This window comes from Pan paniscus, chromosome 5, assembly GCF_029289425.2.
Source record: "Pan paniscus chromosome 5, NHGRI_mPanPan1-v2.0_pri, whole genome shotgun sequence".
Lineage (NCBI taxonomy): Eukaryota > Metazoa > Chordata > Mammalia > Primates > Hominidae > Pan > Pan paniscus.
In genome coordinates, this window is record NC_073254.2 from 5538513 (window position 1) to 5564381 (window position 25869).

Consider the following 25869-nt stretch of genomic DNA (forward strand, 5'->3'; position numbering starts at 1 on the left):
GCTATCTGTGTAAAGATGGGAATATCTACACCGCAGTCTGTGCAAATATGGAAATATATACACTATCCCAGTAAACATGGAAATATCTACACCGCAATCTGTATAAAGGTGGAAATATCTACACCACTCTCTGTATAAACATGGAAATATCTAAACCAGGATCTGTATAAACATGGAAATATCTACACTGATATCTGTATAAACATGGAAATATCTACACCGCTATCTGTATAAACATGGAAATAGTGACACCGCTATCTGTATAAATATGGAAATATCTACACCACTTTCTCTATAAACATGAAAATATCTACACCGCCGTCTGTATAAACATGGAAATATCGACACAGTCATCTGAATAAACCTGGAAATATCTACACACCCAACTCTATAAACATGGAAATATCTACACCCCTATCTGAGTAAACATGGAAATGTCTACACCGCTATCTGTATAAACATGAAAATATCCACATGGCCATGTCTATGAACATGGAAATGTCTACACTGCCATCTGTATAAACATGGAAATACCTACACAGTCATCTGTATGAACGTGGAAATATCTACACAACTATCTGTATAAACATGGAAAATCTACACAGCCATCTGTATAAACATGGAAGTATCTACAAAGACATCTGCATAAACATGGAAATATCTACACAGCAATCACTATAAACATGGAAATATCTACACCGCTATCTGTATAAACGTGGAAATATCAACAACGCCATCTGAAAAAACATGGAAATATCTACAGAGTCATCTGTGTAAACCTGGAAATATCTACACCTCCATCTGTATAAACATGGAAATATCTACACTGCCATCTGTATAAACATGGAAATATCTACACCGCTATCTACATAAACTTGGAAATAACTACACCGCAATCTGTATAAACATAGAAAATCTACACCGCTATCTGTATAAACATGGAAATATCTTCACTGCCATCTGTATAAACATGGAAATATCTACACAGCCATCTGTATAAACATGGAAAAATCTACACAGCCATTTCTATAAACATGGATATATGTACACAGATATCTGTATAAACATGGAAATAGCCACAACGCTATCTGTATATACATGGAAATATCTACACCGCCATCTGTAAAAACATGGAAATATCTACATCTCCATGTGTATAAACATGGAAATACCTACACCACCATCTGTATACACATGGAAATATCTACACAGCCATCTGTATAGACATGGAAATATCTACACCGCTGTCTGAATAAATATGAAATATCTACACCGCTTTCTCAGTAAACATGGAAACGTCTACACCGCTATCTGTATAAACATGGAAATATCTACATGGCTATCTCTATAAACATGGAAATATCTACACCGCCATCTGTATAAACATGGAAATACCTACACAGTCATCTGTAAAAACATGGAAATATCTACACCACTATTTGTATAAACATGGAAATATCTACAACGCTATCTGTGTAAACATGGAAATATCTACACTGCTATCTGTGTAAACATGGAAATATATACACCGCTATCTGTATAAACATGGAAATAGTGACACCGCTATCTGTATAAATATGGAAATATCTACACCACTTTCTCTATAAACATGAAAATATCTACACCGCCGTCTGTATAAACATGGAAATATCGACACAGTCATCTGAATAAACCTGGAAATATCTACACACCCAACTCTATAAACATGGAAATATCTACACCGCTATCTGAGTAAACATGGAAATGTCTACACCGCTATCTGTATAAACATGAAAATATCCACATGGCAATGTCTATGAACATGGAAATGTCTACACTGCCATCTGTATAAACATGGAAATACCTACACAGTCATCTGTATAAACGTGGAAATATCTACACAACTATCTGTATAAACATGGAAAATCTACACAGCCATCTGTATAAACATGGAAGTATCTACAAAGACATCTGCATAAACATGGAAATATCTACACAGCAATCACTATAAACATGGAAATATCTACACCGCTATCTGTATAAACGTGGAAATATCAACAACGCCATCTGAAAAAACATGGAAATATCTACAGAGTCATCTGTGTAAACCTGGAAATATCTACACCTCCATCTGTATAAACATGGAAATACCTACACTGCCATCTGTATAAACATGGAAATATCTACACCGCTATCTACATAAACTTGGAAATAACTACACCGCAATCTGTATAAACATAGAAAATCTACACCGCTATCTGTATAAACATGGAAATATCTTCACTGCCATCTGTATAAACATGGAAATATCTACACAGCCATCTGTATAAACATGGAAAAATCTACACAGCCATTTCTATAAACATGGAAATATCTACACAGATATCTGTATAAACATGGAAATAGCCACACCGCTATCTGTATATACATGGAAATATCTACACCGCCATCTGTAAAAACATGGAAATATCTACATCTCCATGTGTATAAACATGGAAATACCTACACCACCATCTGTATACACATGGAAATATCTACACAGCCATCTGTATAGACATGGAAATATCTACACCGCTGTCTGAATAAATATGAAATATCTACACCGCTATCTCAGTAAACATGGAAACGTCTACACCGCTATCTGTATAAACATGGAAATATCTACATGGCTATCTCTATAAACATGTAAATATCTACACCGCCATCTGTATAAACATGGAAATACCTACACAGTCATCTGTAAAAACATGGAAATATCTACACCACTATTTGTATAAACATGGAAATATCTACAACGCTATCTGTGTAAACATGGAAATATCTACACTGCTATCTGTGTAAACATGGAAATATATACACCGCTATCTGTGTAAAAATGGGAATATCTACACCGCAGTCTGTGCAAATATGGAAATATATACACTATCCCAGTAAACATGGAAATATCTACACCGCTATCTGTATATAGGTGGAAATATCTACACCACTCTCTGTATAAACATGGAAATATCTACACCAGGATCTGTATAAACATGGAAATATCTACACTGATATCTGTATAAACATGGAAATGTCTACACCGCTATCTGTATAAACATGGAAATAGTGACACCACTATCTGTATAAATATGGAAATATCTACACCGCTTTCTCTATAAACATGGAAATATCTACACCACCATCTGTATAAACATGGAAATATCGACACAGTCATCTGAATAAACCTGGTAATATCTGCACACCCAAGTCTATAAACATGGAAATATGTACACCGCTATCTGTGTAAACATGGAAATGTCTACACCGCTATCTGTATAAACATGAAAATATCCACATGGCCATGTCTATAAACATGGAAATGTCTACACTGCCATCTGTATAAACATGGAAATACCTACAGAGTCATCTGTATAAACATGGAAATACCTACACAGTCATCTGTATAAACGTGGAAATATCTACACAACTATCTGTATAAACATGGAAAATCTACACAGCCATCTGTATAAACATGGAAGTATCTACAAAGACATCTGCATGAACATGGAAATATCTACACAGCAATCTCCATAAACATGGAAATATCTACACCGCTATCTGTATAAACATGGAAATATCAACACCGCCATCTGAAAAAACATGGAAATATCTACAGAGTCATCTGTGTAAATATGGAAATATTTACACCTCCATCTGTATAAACATGGAAATATCTACACCGCTATCTACCTAAACTTGGAAATACCTACACCGCAATCTGTATAAACATAGAAAAATCTACACCGCTATCTGTATAAACATGGAAATACCTTCACTGCCATCTGTATAAACATGGAAATATCTACACAGCCATCTGTATAAACATGGAAATATCTACACAGCCGTATCTATAAACATGGAAATATCTACACAGATATCTGTATAAACATGGAAATAGCCACACCGCTATCTGTATAAACATGGAAATATCTACACCGCCATCTGTAAAAACATGGAAATATCTACATCTCCATGTGTATAAACATGGAAATACCTACACCACCATCTGTATACACACGGAAATATCTACACAGCCATCTGTATAAACATGGAAATATCTGCAGCGCTATCTCCATAAACATGGAAATACCTACACCACAGTCTGTATAAACATGGAAATATCTACACCTATATCTGCAGAAACATGGAAATATCTACACCGCTAACAGTATAAACATGGAAATATCTACATGACTATCTCTATAAACATGGAAATACCTACACCGCCATCTGTATAAACATGGAAATAACTACAGAGTAAATTGCATAAACATGGAAATATCTACACCACTATCTGTATAAACATGGAAATATCTACACCACTATGTGTATAAATATGGAAATATCTACACCGCTATCTGCCTAAACATGGAAATACCTACACTGCTATGTGTATAATCATGGAATTATCTACACCGCTATCTCCATAAATATTGAAATACCTACACCGCTATCTCTATAAACATCTAAATATCTACACCGCTATCACTATAAACTTGGAAATATCTACAACGCAATCTCTGTAAACATGTAAATATCTGCACAGCTATATCTGTAAACATGGATATATGTACACCGCTATCTGTGTAAAGATGGGAATATCTACACCACAGTCTTGCAAATAAGGAAATATATACACCGCTATCTCTGTAAACATGAAAATATCTACACCGCTATCTGTATAAACATGGAAATATCTACACCACTATCTGTATAAACATGGAAATATCTACACCGCTATCTGTATAAACATGGAAATATCTACATGGCTAACTCTATGAACATGGAAATATCTTCACCGCCATCTGTATAAACATGGAAATACCTACAGATTTATCTGTATAAACCTGGAAATATCTACACCACTATCTGTATAAACCTAGAAACATCTACACTGCCATCTGTATAAACATGTAAATATCTTCACATCCATCTCTATAAACATGGAAATATCCACATTACTATCTGTATAAACATGGAAATAGCCACACCGCTGTCTGTATAAACCTGGAAATATCTACACCGCTATCTCTACAAACATGGAAATATCTACACCGCTGTGTGTATAACCATGGAAATATCTCCACCACCATCTGTATAAACATGAACATATCTACACCGCTATCTCTATAAACATGGAAATATCTACACCGCTATCTGTATAAACATGGAAATACCTACTCCGCTATCTGTATAAACATGGAAATTTCTACATCGATATCTGTATAAACAAGGAAATATCTACACCGCTATCTCTATAAACTTGGAAATATCTACACCGCTATCTTTATAAACATGGAAATATCTACACCGCAATCTGTATAAACATGGAAATATCTACAACACTATCTTTGTAAACATGGAAATATCTACACAGCTATCTGTGTAAACATGGAAATATGTATTCCGATATCTGTGTAAAGATGGAAATATCTACACTACAATCTGTGCAAATACGGAAATATCTGCAGCGCCATTTCTGTAAACAAAGAAATATCTACACCGCTATCTGTATAAACATGGAATTATCTACACCGCTATCTGTATAAACATGGAGATATCTACAGCGTTATCTGTATAAACATGGAGATATGTACACTGCTTTCTGTATAAATATAGAAATATCTACACTGCTATCTCTATAAACATCAAAGTGCCTACACTGCAATCTGCATAAACATGCAAATATCCACATGGCCATGTCTATATACATGGAAATGTCTACACTGCCATCTGTATAATCTTCGAAATAACTACACAGTCATCTGTATAAACGTGGAAATATCTACATCACTATCTGTATAAACATGGAAATATCTACACTGCCATTTCTATAAACATGGAAGTAGCTACACCGCCATCTGCATAAACATGGAAATATCTACACAGCCATCCCTATAAATATGGAAATATCTGCAACACTATCTGTATAAACTTGGAAATAGCCTCACCGCTACCTGTATAAACATGGAAATGTCAACACCGCCATCTGTATAAACATGGAAATATCTACACAGTCATGTGTATAAACAGGGAAATGTCTACACCTTCATCTGTATAAAGATGGAAATATATACACTTTCATCTGTATAAACATGGAAATATCTACACCGCTATCTATATAAACATGGAAATACCTACACCGCAATCTGTATAAACATGGAAATATATACACCACTATCTGTATAAGCATGGAAATATCTACACCACTATCTGTATAAATATGTAAATACCTACACCGCTATCTCTGTATACATGGAATTGTCTACACCGCTATCTGTATAAACATGGAAATATGAATACCACCATCTGTAAAAACATGGAAATATCTACACAGTCATGTGTATAAACATGGAAATATCTACACCTCCGTCTGTATAAACCTGGAAATATCTATACTGTCATCTGTATAACATGGAATTATCTACACCGCTATCTATATAAACATGGAAATACCTACACCACAATCTGTATAAACATGGAAATATCTACACAGCTATCTGTATAAACATGGAAATATCTACACCGCTATCTGTATAAATATGGGAATATCTACACCGCTATCTCCATACACATGGAACTGTCTACACCACTATCTGTATAAACATGGAAATATCTACAACGCTGTCTGAATAAACATGGAAATATCTACACCGCTATCAGTATAGACATGGAAATATCTACACCGCTGTCTGAATAAATATGGAAATATCTACACCGCTATCTCAGTAAACATGGAAATGTCTACACCGCTATCTGTATAAACATGGAAATATCTACATGGCTATCTCTATAAACATGGAAATATCTACACCGCCATCTGTATAAACATTGAAATACCTACACAGTCATCTGTATAAACATGGAAATATCTACACCACTATTTGTATAAACATGGAAATATCTTCAACGATATCTGTGTAAACATGGAAATATCTACACGGCTATCTGAGTAAACATGGAAATATGTACACTGCTATCTGTGTAAAGATGGGAATATCTACACCGCAGTCTGTGCAAATATGGAAATATATACGCTATCCCAGTAAACATGGAAATATCTACACCGCTATCTGTATAAAGGTGGAAATATCTACACCACTCTCTGTATAAATATGGAAATATCTAAACTGCTATCTCTATAAACATGGAAATGTCTACACCGCTATCTGTATAAACATGGAAATATCTACACAGCTATCTCTATAAACATGGAAATATCTACACCGCCATCTGTATAAACATGGAAATACCTAGACAGTCATCTGTATAAACATGGAAATATCTACACAACTATCTGTATAAACATGGAAATATCTACACTGCCGTCTGTATAAACCTGGAAATATCTACACAGCCATCTCTATAACAATGAAAATCTCTACACAGCTATTTGTATAAACATGGAAATAACCACACCGCTATCTGTATAAACATGGAAATATCTACACCGCAATCTGTGAAAACATGAAAATACCTTGACAGTCATCTGTATAAACATGGTAATATATACACCTCCATGTGTATAAACATGGAAATATCTACACCGCTATCTCTATAACCATGTAAATACCTACACCGCAGTCTGTATAAACATGGAAATGTCTACACGGCTAGCTGTATAAACGTGGAAATATCTACATGGCTATCTCTATAAACATGGAAATATCAACACCACAATCTGTATAAAAATGGAAACACCTACAGAGTCATCTGCATAAACATGGAAATATCCACACCACTATCTGTATAAACATGGAAATACCTACAGAGCCATCTGTGTAAACATGGTAATATCTACACAGCCATCCCTATAAACATGGAAATATCTACACCGCTATCTGTATAAACTTGGAAATATCTACACTGTCATGTGTATACACATGGAAATATCTACACAGCCATCTGTATAAACATGGAAATATCTACATCGCTATCTCTATAAACTTGGAAATACCTACACCGCAATCTGTATAAACATGGAAATATCTACACCGCTATATCAATAAACATGGAAATAACTCCACTGCTATCTGTATAAATATGGAAATATCTCCACCGCTATCTGTATAAACATGGAAATATCTACACCTCTGTCTCTATAAACATGGAAATATCTACACGGCTATCTTTATAAACATGGAAATATCTACACCGCTATCTGTATAAACATGGAAATATCTACAACACTATCTGTGTAAACATGGAAATATCTACACAGCTATGTAAACATGGAAATATGTACACCGCTATCTGTGGTAAGATGGAAATATCTACACCGCAATCTGAGCAAATACGGAAATATCTACAGCGCTATCTCTGTAAACATGGCAATATCTACACCGCTATCTGTATAAACATTGAAATATCTCCACCGCTATCTCTATGAAAAACGAAATGTCTACATCGCTATCTGTAAATCATGGAAATATCCACATGGCTATGTGTATAAACATGGAAATGCCTACACTGCCATCTTCATAATCATGGATATAACTACACAGTCATCTGTATAAACGTGGAAATATCTACACCACTATCTGTATAAACATGGAAATATCTTCACTCCCATCTGTATAAATATGGAAGTATCTACACAGCCATCTGTATAAACATGGAAATATCTACACAGCCATCTGTATAAACATGGAAATATCTACACCGCTATCTGTATAAACATTGAAATAGCCACACCGCTATCTGTATAAACATGGAAATGTCTACACCGCCATCTGTATAAACATGGAAATATCTACCCCACTATCTGTATAAATATGGAAATATCTACACCGCTATCTCTATAAACATGGAAATGCCTACACCGCTATCTGTATAAACGTGGAACTATCTGCATGGCTATCTCTATAAACATGGAATTATCTACACCGCCATCTTTATAAACATGGAAATAACTACACAGTCATCTGTATAAACATGGAAATACCTACACTGCCACCTGTATAAACATGGAAATATCTACACAGCCATCTCTATAAACATGGAAATACCTACACCGCCATCTGTGAGAACCTGAAAATACCTTCTCAGTCATTTGTATAAACATGGAAATGTCTACACCTCCATCTGTATAAACATGGAAATATCTGCACTGCCATCTCTATAGACATGGAAATATCTACACAGCCGTCTGTATAAACATGGAAATATCTACACCGCTATCTCTATAAACTTGGAAAAACCTACACCGCAATCTTTATAATCTTGGAAATAACTGCACTGCTATCCGTAAACATGGAAATACCTACACCGCAATCTGTAAAAACATGGAAATATCTACATCGCTATCTGTATAAACTTGGAAATATCTCCACCGCTATCTCTATAAACATGGAAATATCTACACAGCTATGTTTATAAACATAGGAATATCTACACCGCTATCTGTATAAACATGGAAATATCTACAACACTATCTGTGTAAACATGGAAATATCTACACAGCTATCTGGGAAAACATGGAAACATGTACTCCGCTATCTCTGTAAAGATGGAAATAGCTACACCGCAATCTGTGCAAATATGGAAATATCCACAACGCTATCTCTGTAAACATAGAAATATCTACACCGCTATCTGTATAAACATGGAAATATCTACACCGCTATCTGTATAAACATGGAGATATCTACACCGTTATCTGTATAAACATGGAGATACGTACACTGCTATCTGTATAAATATAGAAATATCTACACCGCTATCTCTATAAACATCAATGTGTCTACACTGCTATCTGTATAAACATGCAAATATCCACATGGCTATGTCTATAAACATGGAAATGTCTACACCGTCATCTGTGTAAACTTCGAAACATCTACACAGTCATCTGTATAAACGTGGAAATATCTACACCACTATCTGTATAAAAATGGAAATATCTACACTGCAATCTGTATAAACAAGGAAGTATCTACAGAGCCATCTGCATAAACATGGAAATATCTACACAGCCATCCCTATAAACATGGAAATATCTACACCACTATCTGTATACACTTTGAAATAGCCTCACCGCTATCTGTATAAACCTGGAAATGTCAAAACGGCCATCTGTAAAAACATGGAAATATCTACACAGTCATCTGTATAAACATGGAAATATCTACACCCCCATCTGTATAAACATGGAATTATCTACACTGTCATCTGTATAAACATGGAAAAAACTACACCGCTATCTATATAAACATGGAAATACATACACCGCAATCTGTATAAACGTGGAAATATGTACACCGTTATCTGTATAAACATGGAATTATGTACACCGCTATCTGTATAAACATGGAAATATCTACAACGCTATCTGTATAAACATGGAAACATCTACACTGCTATCTGTATAAATATGGAAATATCTACACCGCTATCTCTATAAACATCGAAATGTCAACACCGTTATCTGTATAAACAAGGAAATATCCTCATGGCTTTGTCTATAAATATGGAAATGTCTGCACTGCCATGTGTGTAAACATGGAAATACCTACAAAGTCATCTGTGTAAATGTGGAAATATCTGCACTACTATCAGTATAAACATGGAAAACCTACACTGCCATTTGTATAAACATGGAAATATCTACACAGCTATCTCTATAAACATGGAAATGTCTACACCGCTATCTGATTAAACATGGAAAGATTTACACCGCTATTTGTATAAACATGGAAATATCTACACCGCTATCTGTATAAACATGGAAATATCTACACTGCTATCTGTATAAATATGGAAATATCTACACCGCTATATCTACAAACATGGAAATGGCTACAACGCTATCTGTATAAACATGGAAATATCTACATGGCTATATCTATAAACATGGAAATAACTACACCGCCATCTGTATAAACATGGAAATACCTACACAGTCATCTGTATAAACATGGAAATATCTACACCACTATCAGTATAAACATGGAAATATCTACACTGCCATCTGTATAGACATGGAAATATCTACACAGCCATCTCTATAAACATGGACATATCTACACCACTATCTGTATAAACATTGAAATATCAACACCTCCATCTGTAAAAACATGGAAATATCTACACAGTCATGTGTATAACCATGGAAATACCTACACCCCCGTCTGTATAAACATGGAAATATCTACACTGTCATCTGTATAAACATGGAAATATCTACACCGCTATCTATATAAACATGGAAATACCTACACCGCAACCTGTATAAACATGGAAATATCTACACCTCTATCTGTATAAACATGGAAATATCTACAACGCTATCTTTATAAACATGGAAATATCTACACCGTTATCTGTATGAACATGGAAATATCTACCACGCTATCTGTGTAAACATGGAAATATATACACAGCTATCTGTGTAAACATGGAAATATGTACACCGTTATCTGTGTAAAGATGTGAATATCTACACCGCAGTCTGTGCCAATATGGAAATATATACACCGCTATCCCTGTAAACATGGAAATATCTACACTGCTATCTGTATAAACATGGAAATACCTACACCGCTATCTGTATAAACATGGAAATATCTACACCACTATCTGTATAAACATGGAAATATCTACACCGTTATCTGTATAAACATGGAAATACCTACACCGCTATCTGTATAAACATGGAAATATCTACATCGCTATCTGTATAAAGATGGAAATATCTCCACCGCTATCTTTATAAACCTGGAAATATCTACACCGCTATCTCTATAAACATGGAAATATCTACAACGCTATCTGTATAAACATGGAAATATCTACACCGCTATCTCTATAAAGATGGAAATATCTACACCGCCATCTGTATAAACATGCAAATATCTACACAGTCATCTGTATAAACATGGAAATATCTACACCACCATCTCTATAAACATGGAAATATCAAGACTGCCATCTCTATATACATGGAAATATCTATACAGCCATCTGTATAAACATGGAAATATCCACACCGCTATCTCTATAAACATGGAAATATCTACACCGCTATCTGTATAAACATGGAAATATCTACACCGCTATCTGTATAAACATGGAAATACCTACACCGCTATCTGTGTAAACATGGAAATATCTACAACGCTATCTGTGTAAACATGGAAATATCTACAACGCCATCTGTGTAAACATGGAAATATCTACACAGCTATCTTTGTAAACTCGGAAATATCAACACCACTATCTGTGTAAAGATGGAAATACCTGCACCGCAATCTGTGCAAAGATGGAAATATCTACACCGCTATCTCTGTAAACACGGAAATATCAACACCACCATCTGCATAAACATGGAAATATCTACACTGCCATCTGTATAAACATGGAAATATCTACACAGCCATCTTTATAAACATGGAAATATCTACACCGCTATCTGTATTAGCATGGAAATACCTACACCGCTATCTGTATAAACATGAAAATATCAACACCGCTATCCGTATAAACATGGAAATATCTACACCGCTATCCGTATAAACATGGAAATATCTACACCGCTATCACTATAAACATGGAAATTCCTACACCGCTATCACTATAAACATGGAAATATCTACACCGCTATATGTATAAATATGGAAATATCTACACCGCTATCTCTATAGACATGGAAATATCTACACCACTATCTGTATAAACATGGAAATGTCTACACCGCTATCTCTATAGACATGGAAATATCTACACCACTATCTGTATAAACATGGAAATGTCTACACCGCTATCTCAATAAACATGGAAATATCTACACCGCCATCTGTGTAAACATGGAAATATCTACACCGCTACCTGTATAAAAATGGAAATATCTACACCGCTATCTTTAAAAACGTGGAAATATCTACACCGCTATCTTTAAAAACGTGGAAATATCTACACCGCTATCTGTATAAACATGGAAATATCTACACCGCCATCTCTATAAGCATGGAAATATCTACACCGCCATCTTTAAAAACATGGAAATATCTACACACTCATCTGTATAAACATGGAAATATCTACACCATCATCTGTATAAACATGGAAATATCTACACTGCCAGGAGCTCAAGAGCAGCCTGGGCAATACAGCAAGGCCTCATCTCTACAAAAAAATTAGAAATATTAGCTGTCCATGGTCGTGTGCACCTGTAGTCCCAGCTTCTTGGGAGGCTGAGGTGGGAGGATCTACGGAGCCCTGCATTTTAAGGCTGCAGTGAGCTTGGATAACGACTGCACTCCAACCTGGATGACAGAACAAGAACCTGTTTCAAAAAAGAAAAAAGAAAAAAAACCCTAAAAACTAGAAACTGGATGTAGTTTGCTAGTAACTAAACAGCAAATTAATTGTAACATGCTTACATATCAACGATGTCTTTCTTCTTTGATCATAAACCTGCTCACTAAGAAGCTGCTGAATTCCACGGTAGTGACAGGTACATGTCTGCATCCTTGTCCTGACCTGCATCTTCTTTGATTGTCCCCATCTGTGTCTCCGACTGGCACTGCCGAACCGTCTTGCTACCTTATCAATGTTTTACTGAGCCGGACTGCTAACTGATCAATGTTGTCGAGCTCACTGCACAAAGCTGTTCTTACAAGGTAGATTTCTGCCTGGAATAGCCATACTTACACTGTTTATATTCCTTACTCCTGACCCATCCAACGCAGCACAAGTTCTATTTATTGCCATAGAAACATAGGTCATTTGGAAACACCTCCTTCATTTCTATGGAATGTTCAAATATTTCTGACATTTTGGACTCTGTTCTAGCCTCTTGTTAAATATATCCAGAAAAGAGACAAAGCTTTATGGGTGGGCTATATGCACACATATGCTATAGAATAAGCTATCTAAATGCTTAAAAATACTTTCCATCTGTCACCGCACCTTAATAGGTACACAGAAATTAAGTATGTGTATATCTCTCTGTATAGATACGTATAAATATATATCCCCAAAACAAAAACTCATTCTCTTACTTATACATAGGTAGAATATAGGTGAATATACATATACATTTATAGGTAGAACAAAAAAACCCTCAGCCTCTTTAGGGCCATGTGTTTTCTCTGAGTAATTGTCACAATTAATTAAAATACATGTGTATGCCTTTTTAGATAAATTCCATCAGACCAGTTTCTGTCTGGTTGGAAAATAATAACTGCCTATTTGCTAAGTGCCCCTGCCCCCATACTATGTTCCAGTGAACTAAAGACCTCTGGCAATCATAGATTTACAACTCAGCAAGATTAAACAATTTATTGTTATTTATGACATCCAAGCTGTATCTTCTGTATTATATTCCACATTAGCATCTATCACCTTACATTTGGGAGATCCTGTCCAAAAAATGATTATGCCTCCTAACCAAACATTCAGCAGGGCTGCAGGAACAGGCCCCCTGAACAAACATCCTGCCAAAGTACTTTAAAGCACCGTGAGCTGCCACAGCTGTGCATTTTCAGATGACTCAGCAGATTAGCGTGGAGTCTCTTAGCCTCTGCTTGGTCTGTTCCTTTCAGTGATCTCTCACATGGCCCAGTACATTCGGTTTGAAAATCCTCATGAAATGAGCAGATTATGATCTGGCTTCAGTAGAGGGCCATGGGGTGGGCATGGAGGGGAGAGGGTTTGCTCTTAACACAGCCTGAGCCTCAGAAAGGTTTCAGATGGAAAAGCATGGCACTGACGCAGCTCATGCTTAACAGGAAATAATGCACAGACCACACCAAAAAAGCCCTTTATGTTGTGTGAAAGTCTATGCCGGAGCAGCTGCTGCCACCTCATGTACTGTGATAGAGTGTGCATGTGTGTGTTTGTGTGTGCGTGAGTGTGAGTATGCACACAAATGTGTGCTGGGAGGGGGAGGAGATCACACCTTCCACAGTCGCCACCTCAGCCTTAGCTAGCAGTGTGGAGAATTGCCAAAAGTCAACAGGAAGCTGCACCAAAGCAACTGTGATCACCACATCAGCAGGCGCTTTCTGGTTAGTAAAGCTACTGGGACTGAAAAACACACACGATCTCGTCCTTCTTTTATTTTAATCAGAGCAAACTATTTTTATAATAATTGTGTTATATGAATAAATAATTCATAATGCTGTAACCCATTATCACATTCAATCCTCCCAACAACCCTAGAAGATATGTAGACAAGTATTATTACTTTCCCTATTTTTATAAATGAGGAAATAAACCCCAGGAGGCTAGGCGACTTCCCCACGGTCATAGAAGTTGCAAACAGTAGTATCATGATTCAAATCCAAAGCTTCTCCTTTTGTCTTTATCATTTTAATTTTGAAGGTAATGCATATGCATGTATGATCTTTTAAATCCAGAGATGTATATGGAATAGATAGGAAAAGGGACTCTCCTTCCCCATTATACACCCCCTCCACCCAAGCTATATACACTGTTGACTAGAGTATGTCCTTTCAATCCTATTTTCTATGCCTACATTATATACAGAAAAGCAGGATTACGTTACACACAATATTCCAGTCATTGCTGTTTTTCACCAACAAGCTATCATTCACATCTTTTTCATACTACATATAAATTTATATCCTTTATTTTAGTGGTGTATATTGTGCAGTTGTGTCATAAATTATGTACCTGTTCTCTGTTGAACATATAGATTTTTTCTGAGTTTTTCCTTAGCAAAATGCTGCAGTGAGTACCCTTGTACACAGATGTTTGTACATTTGTTCTAGAAAAATCTACAGTAAAGATTCTTAGATTAAGAGATTCCCAGGTTATTAGAAAACTACTCTATTAATTTAGATATATACTTCCAAATTGCCTGACCAAAAAGTTATGTCAATTTAACTTCTATGAACAGTATACAAACATGACAATTTTCCATCACCTACACCAACTCTGGGTAATTTCATCTTTTTTACAAGTTGATGGATTGTTTTAATTTATATTTCTCTGGTTATTAATAAGGTTGGCCACCTGTTCATGTGTTATTATTGATGATATTTGTATTGAATTGTTTGAATTTTCTTGATTTCATAAAACGTTTTACATGTCATAGATATTAAATATTTGTTGTAAAACTCTCCTTCCAGTATTGTGTATGTGTTTGGTCAAGTAGAATAAACTCTCGTCCTCTGATTTCAGATTCCTTTCTCTTTCCATTAGAAATCCCTAAATGTAAAACTACATATTGATAGCTAAAAACCAGGATGTTTACTAGAGAAAAAGAATACAAAGGCAATAATTAAATATTATATTTATACAAAATACCTACTAGTACAAACTTAAAAAGAGAAAGTAAAAGTCAAATGCTTCTACGACTTCAGACTAAGAAAAAGAACTTTTGAGGTTGAATGTTCCTGAAATTTTTCTTTCCATACAACTACGGACATGACTTCAAAAGTTGATGTGACTAAAATTGTAAGATATGAAAGATATTTGAAGACTCAGAGAAGGTGGATTTTCATTTTAACAAGTCACATATATATTCTAGATATCCTCTTATTCGTAACTAAGAGAGTCAAATCAGATGAAAGAATCTAAAAATTTCCCTTTGACTGTGTTAAGTAGAAGTAGTAGAGGCATATTGGCCAAATCTTGAGTGTTTGCAAATTGACTCTTAAGGCTATAGGCTGTCACAGGTCATTGAAGCCCTAGCTTTTTATCTTTAATTTTAAAATCCCCAAACAATTTATACTAATTTTTCTTGTCCATTATTTCCAAATAATCTTGTTTAAAGCTTATTACAGTGCTTGCTCATGTTACTGTTGTCTAACAGAAGGGTATCCGGGGCCTTAAAACTGAGAGGGTTAGGATTAATGATTCCAATACCTATGCTTGGACATCTCCAAAAGTGGGTTCCAACTTCTTGTCCTCAAGTCTGTATAGAAACTAGCAAACTTCCAGAGTTCACAAAAGGCTCAAAGAGAACAGATGTTTTATAGAAAATTCTTAGAGCAAGTTTCACGCATAATGTTGCTGATGCGTGTCTGCCTTTTCAATAAACATCACTATGCTTTATCACAAGATTTAATAAAGCAGCTTAGTTAAAAATGCCATCTGGGTCTCTGGACACATTAAACAAAGCTTAAAATAACCACCCCAGCAACTGGGAGGACCCAGCTGTTCTCATAATCTGTCCCACTCCTTTTACTTCCCCATAAAAAGAGTGAATGAAGACCACAGACTAAAAGCATCCAGAAGGAACTGACACAAACAGGGAGATAGATGGAGCCAAGGGCTCCTGTAAGTTTGCTATTGCTCACATAATAGATTTGCTAATTCCACAACCTGCGGATGGTGATTAAGAACGGGAAGCAGAAAGAGGGAAGAGAGAATCATAGAAGGGCTCATTCAAGTTTTCTAATGTATCACAAACCTGTCCTCCCTAATGTCTGGATCATAGCAGCCCATTCCATTCACCTATTCTCTAGTGAACTCCAATAGAAAATACAAAGCCATCACCACCCAGTTCTTTCTCCCTTCTAGAGATGAGATATTAGCCACCCAATCCCAGATTCTCAGATCCATTCCAGGAAAGAAGCCCTAGGTATTGAAGCACAGCTTTCCCTCCCTCCCTTCTTTCTTCCACCCCAAGATTTGTTCCCCATATAGTTCTAGTAAATGCAAAACCAAGTATATTCTCATTCTTTAGAGCAACCAGCTTTTCATGGCCAACTGGAATCAAACACAACCTGCACAAACATCTATCTGGAGGACACTCCCAAGGCTCCTACTGAGCCAGCCTTCTGCATACCACTGCATTTCAGCTTCCTAGTTCACAAGACACTGAGACATTCTTGAATTCTGCAAGGTGCACTGTGTGTTAATATCTTGGCTGCTCATCATGTGGCCAATAAAGGGCATGACTAGTCAACAAATAAATTTTCTCTTGGCTAAAACTTGCAACAAAACTGTAAGCTGTTTACCAAGGGGCCCACTACAGGTTATATTCAATATATACAGTCAAATCCTAACTATCTGAGATATATTCAGTTGACCATACACCTTTATATTTCAGTAAAAGGTCTTTACATTTCCCAGTGCTATCGATGTTACAAAGTGCTTTCATATGCAGTGCTTCATCTGATTTGCAGGATAATTAAATGATCCTGTCATACCTGATTTTTAGATGAGGAAACAAGTGGTTTCTGGGTATTTCAAGAGGCTAACGCATCTGCCCTCCAACTTGTATGTGAAAACCAAAAACAAAATTCCAAGGCCCTTCAACCATCTGAATGGACTTTGACTCTTTTGGTCAATATATGGCAGAGCTAGGAAAAGAAGGTGAGTCTTCCAGCTGCTGATACAGGGTTTTTTCTGCCATACTCCATTACCTCCAAGGCTAAAGTCAAAAGAGGGTGTGGTTATCACATGAAAAAATCTGGTTTGGATTTCCCAAATGTGTATGTAGTATTTGGGGATTTACCTTAATTTAACCTACAGTTCTTTTGGGTTGTAACAGTCTGACTCCATTTTTGAAAACAAAACAAAATCGATTTTAAATGCTGAATTATAGATCTTTGCTGTCCAGTATGGTAGCTACTAACCACTTATGGTTATTTGCATTTCTATTTTAATTAATTAAAATTCAGTAAAATGCAAAATTCAGTTCTTCAGTTGCTCTAGCCACATTTCAAGTGTTACAGTAGTCACATATGGCTAGTGGCTGGGACAATGCAGATTATGGAACAGTTCCATCATCAAAGAAACTTCTATTGAACAGTGCTATTATATAATGTCATCTCCAGAGAAAGAAGACTTTAGAAAAAGTCAGAAACGGCTGGGTGCAGTGGCTCACACGTGTAATCCCAGCATTTTGGAGGCCAAGGCAGGCAGATCCCTTGAGGTCAGGAGTTCAAGACCAGCCTGGCCAACATGGTGAAACCCCGTCTCTAGTAAAAATACAAAAAATTAGCTAGGCGTGGTGGTGCATGCCTGTAACCCCAGCTACTCAGGAGGCTGAGTTGGGAGAATCACTGGAACCCAGGAGACAGAAGTTGTAGTGAGCCAAGATTGTGCCACTGCACTCTAGCCTGGGTGACAGAGCAAGACTCCATCTCAAAAAAAAAAAAAAAGAAAAAGAAAAAGTCAGAAACATCTTGAGGCAGGCATAGTGCTGTCATCTGTCCAATATTGAAGATGATTTAAGAATAAGAAAGAAGAAGAGAACAAAGAAGAGAAAAAGAAGTTGCCTTAGGTGTACCTACCCAGAAAAGGACAAGGGCATTCCTGTAGTCATTGTGTTGTATTTTAGCTCTTAAACTTTTTAAGAGATTAGAATAATTTGACACATAGGAGATCTAAACCACTGAAGAGGCTCTGAAGCAGATAAAAGTAGAAAGAAAATAAAAAACTAATTAGTTACAAACTAAGCTTAACCACATTCGTTTAAACGATACTATTTACTCTTCACATGATTGATTTTTCTTTTGCTTTATAGTATGACATAGTTTATATCTTTAAAGGGGAATTAAAATATTTCTGGGAATTTTTAAAAGTAAGTTCACACAGCCACATAAAAACTACAGAAACAGATAAAACCTATCTTCTCATTTATTCCCTAATCCATTCAAATTAAATATAAAAATCCAAGCAGCCACAGTGATATTCAAAAAAGCAAAAGTGAGACAAAACAAAATTCATTTGTCACCTGTGGAGGTAGTTAGCTCACCTAATCTTCACTCCAAACACCAGTAATTTTTAAAAGACAGAAATAAACATATGTTCTGCCTTCCCGGAAGGAACTATGTTTCAGGGTAGCCAAATAACCCAGTTGTGAAGAAAATGGTCTGCTTATAGAAAAATCCCAGCTAAAACATGTAGTTAGAATTAGAGAATTAGAAATTCACCATTTTGAAACCCCTAATGAAATAATCAACTCAAGCAAGGATCATTAATAAATGCTAAAACAATCAAGTAACTATTGATACAGAATATAACTGAATATACTCATGGTACAAAGTTCACGTCACAGACTACTGGCTTGACCCAAGGGGGAATATAGCAGAGGAGATAGGCAGTGATCACCCTAACCTTGCGATCATCTCACCATCACTAATGATGGGATGTGAATACACATTATTGCCTATGAAATAGTCTTTAAAAAAAGAAGTTGAACCTGAATCTAACTAAACCTTGCAATGGGCTGAACGTGTATGTCTTCCCCAAATTAATATGTTGACATCCTAACCCCAAAGGTGCTGGTATTAAAAGGTGGGGCCTTTAGGGGGTCATTAGATCATAAGGACAGAGGCTTCATGATTGGAATTAGTGCCCTTATAAAAGAGGCCCCAGAGAGCTAGCTAGTCTCTCCCACTATGTGAGGGCCCAGCAAGAAGGCCAATCTATGAACCAGAAAGTTGGTCCTAACCAGATATCAAAACCACATGCTCCTTGATTTTAAACTTGCTAGCCTCTAGGACTGTGAGAAATAAATTTCTGTTCTTTATAAGTCATCCAGTTTTTGGTATTTTGTTATAGCAGGCCTAAAAGCCTTTAGAACTAACTTCCAGTTAACCAGGAAAAAACAGAGTGAAAAGTTAAATGACACCATAAAAAGCAACCAGAAAATTCCAGAAGGGGAAATATTCTACAGGACAACTGACTAGTTTTTCAACAAGTCAATTTCACTAAATAAATTCATAAACAAAGAGTATGGGTATTTTCCAGGTTAAAAAAGTCTTGAGCTAAATAATCAAATGCAATGTGTATCCCTTCATTAGAAGAAACTAATTTGAACAAACCAGCCACAAAAGATATTTCAGGGAGACCAAGCTGGAAGGACCACTTGAGGCCAGGAGTTTGAGACCAGCCTGGGCAACGTAGTAAGACCTCCATCTCTACAAAAACAATAAATTAGCTGGGCATGGTGGTGTGCACCTCTAGTCCTAGCTACTCAGGAAGCTGAGGCAGGAAGATCACTTGAGCCCAGGAGTTTGAGGCTGCAATGAGCTATGATTGTTTCACTGCACTTCAGGCTGTGTGAAAGAGCAAGACTTTGTCTCAAAAAATAAAAGGACATTTCATAATAATTGAGGAAATCTGAATGTGGACTGGGTAATAAATGATATAAAAAAGCCATTTTTTATTTTGTTTGAAAAGATGATTTTGTAACTATACAGGAAAATGTTCTTTTTTTTTAGAAATCTGTACTAAAGAATTTAGGGGTAAAATATCATTTTCTTTAATAGACTTTCAAACACAAGCAAAAAATAGTCATGACACAAATATAGCAAAATGTTTACAATCTATGTTCTATGCTTGCCTGTGAGTGCCATTAATCTCATCTCTCTGCTTTTCTGAAAGTTTGAAAATTTCAAAGTTTTATAATAAATTTTTTTACATCCCATAATTTTATAATAATTTTTTTAAAGTTTGAAGCAAATCAACAACTATAGCTTCAAAAATATCCTGACCCACAATAAACATTGAACAGGGTATATTTCTCCCATTTCCTAAAAAAGTTGGCCCAGGAAGGAGTATGAGAGCTGCCATAGCTCTCCCAAGGCTCATTATTCTCCATCACTCCATGGGAAATCCCAAAATAAATTTTTTAAGAAGTTGTTTAAATTTATAATGTTTTTGATTCTATAATAATTTTATAATAAAATAATTGTAAAATGTTTTTGATTTTATAATTTATAAAAATTTTTATACATGTTTATGTTTGAAATGTCTATTTCAAACTTTATGAGATATTAAAATATAAGTAATATAGTTCATCATTTTAGAAATGCCATGCTTTTCTTCTCCAGCAATTACATAATCAAAGAGTAACTGTAGTTTTTCCTAGAACATTGCTTTGTAGGCTGGGCATGGTGGTTCATGACACTTTAGGAGGCCAAGGCAGGCAGATCTCTTGAGATCAGGAGTTTGAGACTAGACTGGGCAACAGAGAAACCCTATGAGTAGTAAAAACACAAAAATCAGCTGTGCATAGTGGCGTGCACCTATAGCCCCAGCTACTCAGGAGGCTGAGGTGGGAAGATCACCTGAATCTGGGGAGGTCAAGGCTACAGTGAGCCAAGGCTGTACCATTGCACTCCAGCCTGGGCAACAAAGTGAGACCCTGTGTCAAAAAAAAAATGAAATTTAATTGAAAAAAAGAAAATTGCTTTGTAAAATTAATTTTTCAATCAAAACCAAGATTTTTCAGATATAGAGAATGCAGCCCACTGGTCAGATTTGTCAGTTCAAAGAGAATAAATTCTAGTTTCCTATTTTTCTAGCCTGCTTATGATTATCCAATAGGATATCAAAAAAGACCAAAGCCTTTGGGATCCATGTTCAGTATTCCTGAGTCTAACTCAGGATGCCAAATCAGGAGACAAGCACATTCTCATCAATTTTCAATCATTCGAGACCAATTTTGCTTATAATTATCCAGTTCTTTTAGACCACCTTTCTCCTGAAGCCAGCCTTATGGCTATTCACTTCACTTTAGCATAAGCCCCCAAGAAGGTGAACAAAATGAGGAAACGATTGGTTAAAGTTGGCATTTGAAATTCTGAAACATGTCCACCATTCCCTTCACCTATGCCCGCCCCTCTTAGAAGTAGTACTTTCAGATTATTTAAGAGTCGATGCTTCTATGTGGATTTTGTCATCTGTCCTTTATAACAGCTAGTGCGTTTAATTTGACTCTATTTTCAGCATATATTGACCTATGCTAATTATCTGTTAAAATAAATTCCACTCTTTGAGTTAATAAAGTGTGTGTGTCATGGAAGACCCATTGAAGTAAGAAGCTGAGGAGCCCTTATGGTAAAGTGGGACAAGAAATAATAAGACATAATAATTTTCCCATGCAAATCAACAACCGTAGCTTCAAAAATATCTTGACCCACAACAAGTATTGGACAGGCCATGTTTCTCTCACTCCCTAAAAAATTGGCTCGGGAAGGAGTATGAGAGCTCCCATAGCTCTCCCAAGGCTCATTATTCTCCATCACTCCACAGGAACAGCCTGTCAGAGAAGAGTGAAAGACCATTTGTCAACCTCTCTTCAACTCCCTGATTCTAGCCAAACTTCATCAATCTCAAGTGAGGAGCCAGAGAGAAATCAAACCCCATATATCCAGCATCATTGTCTACTGGAGTCAAAAATCACAATTCCACTACCCACCCCAACACCATTGGCCCTGTTTCTCCCAATTGCTTTTTATTGTGTTTTTTAAAAAATCCTCTTTCCCCATCCCTGCAACACCGAGAAGGAGGAATTATAGTAGATAAATATGAAGCATGGAGATCCTTTAAAAATGTTTTTAATAATAAATGAGAAAATGAAAAGGAGAGGGTTGGGAAGGAAGGAGGGAATTCAAATGCCAGGGAATTGTGCAGTTTCGCTTTTAAAGATGTTAACACTCATTTATACATCTGCAAGACACTCCCCTTAAAGAAAAGTTCTATGAGTGTGGGTCTGGTTGCATGAATAAGGATAAAATTACTTTTTTAGACGATGTTTCCCACATATCATTCAGAGACCCCTGAAGTTAGGTATCCCTCTTGTAGATGTCCTTGAGATGCTGCTGGACCTGGGAAAGAGGAAACTGGGATACGGGTCTATGCCAAAAGGTGCTTCTAGTTATAGGACAGAGAGGAAAGGGGCAGAGGGAGAAAAACCCGAAGTCTGAGAATCTGGATTTCAGAAGACTACCGAGGTCGTGGGAGAAGGGAGAGAAAACAAGGATGAAAAGCAAAAGGGGAAGAGGCATGAAATGTTGTCAAATGTCAAAAGGCATTTGGAGAGAAGTTGGGAATTGCATTAAGAAAACCACTGCAAATCTCGTTTCAGACCATTTAGAGATATGCCCCCTGGGAACTGCGAGCTCACGCTGTTTAGCATCAAACAAATGGATCCACTCCATCCCTACCCTAATTAAATAAATCATTCAGTAATTCCACTGGGTTAAAAAACCAAAATATTAAAAACCTTCAGGGCCTACTCTTGCCAAATATGTCAGGGATCGTGTGTGTGTGTGTGTGTGTGTGTGTGTGTGTGTGTGTGTGTGTGTGTGTGTTCTGAGACACCACTACTGTTAAATAGGCAGAGCTAAGACTTAGGGGACTGGCAGATCATTGCAAAAAGGGCACGGGGCAGAGGGACTATGTTGTGAGCCTGGGAAAGAAGTTTGTGTGGGGACTGTGGGCAGTGAACGCGTTGGGAACAATATGGAAAACTGGGAGCTGCCTTGGAATCTACAGGGCCGGGTAAGAGAATGTCCGAAAGAAAAATGAGCAGGTGCGGGATGTGTGCAGAGTCGGAGAAGAGTCCAGGGCGCCCGGAGTGGCTCCAGGAACGACGGACACCCCTCAAGGCTTTTGGGGGCAGTGGGTACTAATAGAACCCAGTGTCCGGGGTGCACTGGGGAGGCTGCAAGCACGGTGGGAGTGGGGCGCTGGAGGGTGAGGACGCGGGAGTGAGGAAGCAAAGCCTGGGCAGGGCAGGGGCCTCCCAGCTGGGCCTGGAGGCAGCAGGGGGACAAGGGCTAGGAGAGGGCATGGCGGCAGCGCGGCGGGAAGCGAGGGGCATCTGGACACTCACCCCGTTGGCCGCGGCCATCTGCCCCACGATCTCGATGGCCGTCCTGCTAAAGTACCTGCTGTCGCTGCCCACCACCGTGGTGCAGCCCCGACGGTCGCGCAGGTCAATGGACGATAGCACGCTCTGGATGAATTTGGGCAGGTAGTTGCGCTGGTCCTCGAAGAGGCTGGTAGGTCGCCGCAGAACCCCGCCGCCGGCCCGCCGCGAGTCCTCGTAGGGCACGGTGGGCACTGTCAGCACCGGGGTGGGGCTCCCCTCCGTGGTGCCTCCTGGCCGGTCCTGCTGTGGCTCCCGGGGCCGGAGGGAATCTGCAGCCTGCCGGGGGCCTCCACCAGCCTGGCAGCGTGCCGGGACTCCGCCTCGCGCCCGGGCCGCCTCTCTGGCAGGTCGGCACCCTGCGCCCGCCTGGGGACCGCCCGCCCCTCCTCTCCACGCGGCCGCTCGCTGACTCCCTCGGCAGAGATTGCTTCTGCCTTCCTGTAAAGTTTTCTCCCGCCCACCTTCTCCGCTGCCAGACCGCCCGAGGTGTCCTCAGTTTCTCCCCAAGTTGGACTCACTTTCGGGGTGTCCCAAAAGCCTGATTCCAGGGCCTGCTAGCCAGACCCCGGTGACGCCTGCACCCGCGCCTGGCCCCAGCCTTCACGCGCGATCGCCGCCCTCCGGGGCACACCCTCCGCCAGAAAACAGCCGGCGGGCGGCGAGACTTTGGGCAGAGTCCGGGTTCCTCTCTGGCGCCAGGCCCGTCTCCCTGTCTCCCTGGGAGTGCGCAGCCTACACGCACCTGTTTCTCTTTAGAACAAGCATGGGGAGGGATTTGGGAGGGGGCTGAAACCTTTTGCCATCAGCGAACAGCCTCAGCCAAAAATAACCCTGGAAAGGCGAGCTAAGAATGGTTATCTCCTGCCAGCGCTGAAATCGGAGGCTTGGTGCTGCGTGTGGGGTGTGTGTGTGTGTGTATGTGTGTGTGTACCCTCCCACCCCGACCATTTGTTGAAGGGAATCACCACTGTCAGACTTCAATCCAACAGGACCCACTCGAGCCATCCACACTTTCCCCAGCCTCCTCCAAAACAGCACACTTTCCGGTATGGACAATTCTTTTTTTTTTTTTTTTCACTTGTTTGTTTGTTTTGGTGGTTGCAACAGCAGCAACACAGACGACACATATTTCCCTATTCTTCTCGCCCTTCTCACCCTCCCTACCCAGCTCCTGCCTTAGAAACAGGCTTGGCCTACACTGTATCTGTCCACACTGCCTGAACTCTTCCCTGAATTAATCGTTTTCAATAGGAGGGGGCTAAATC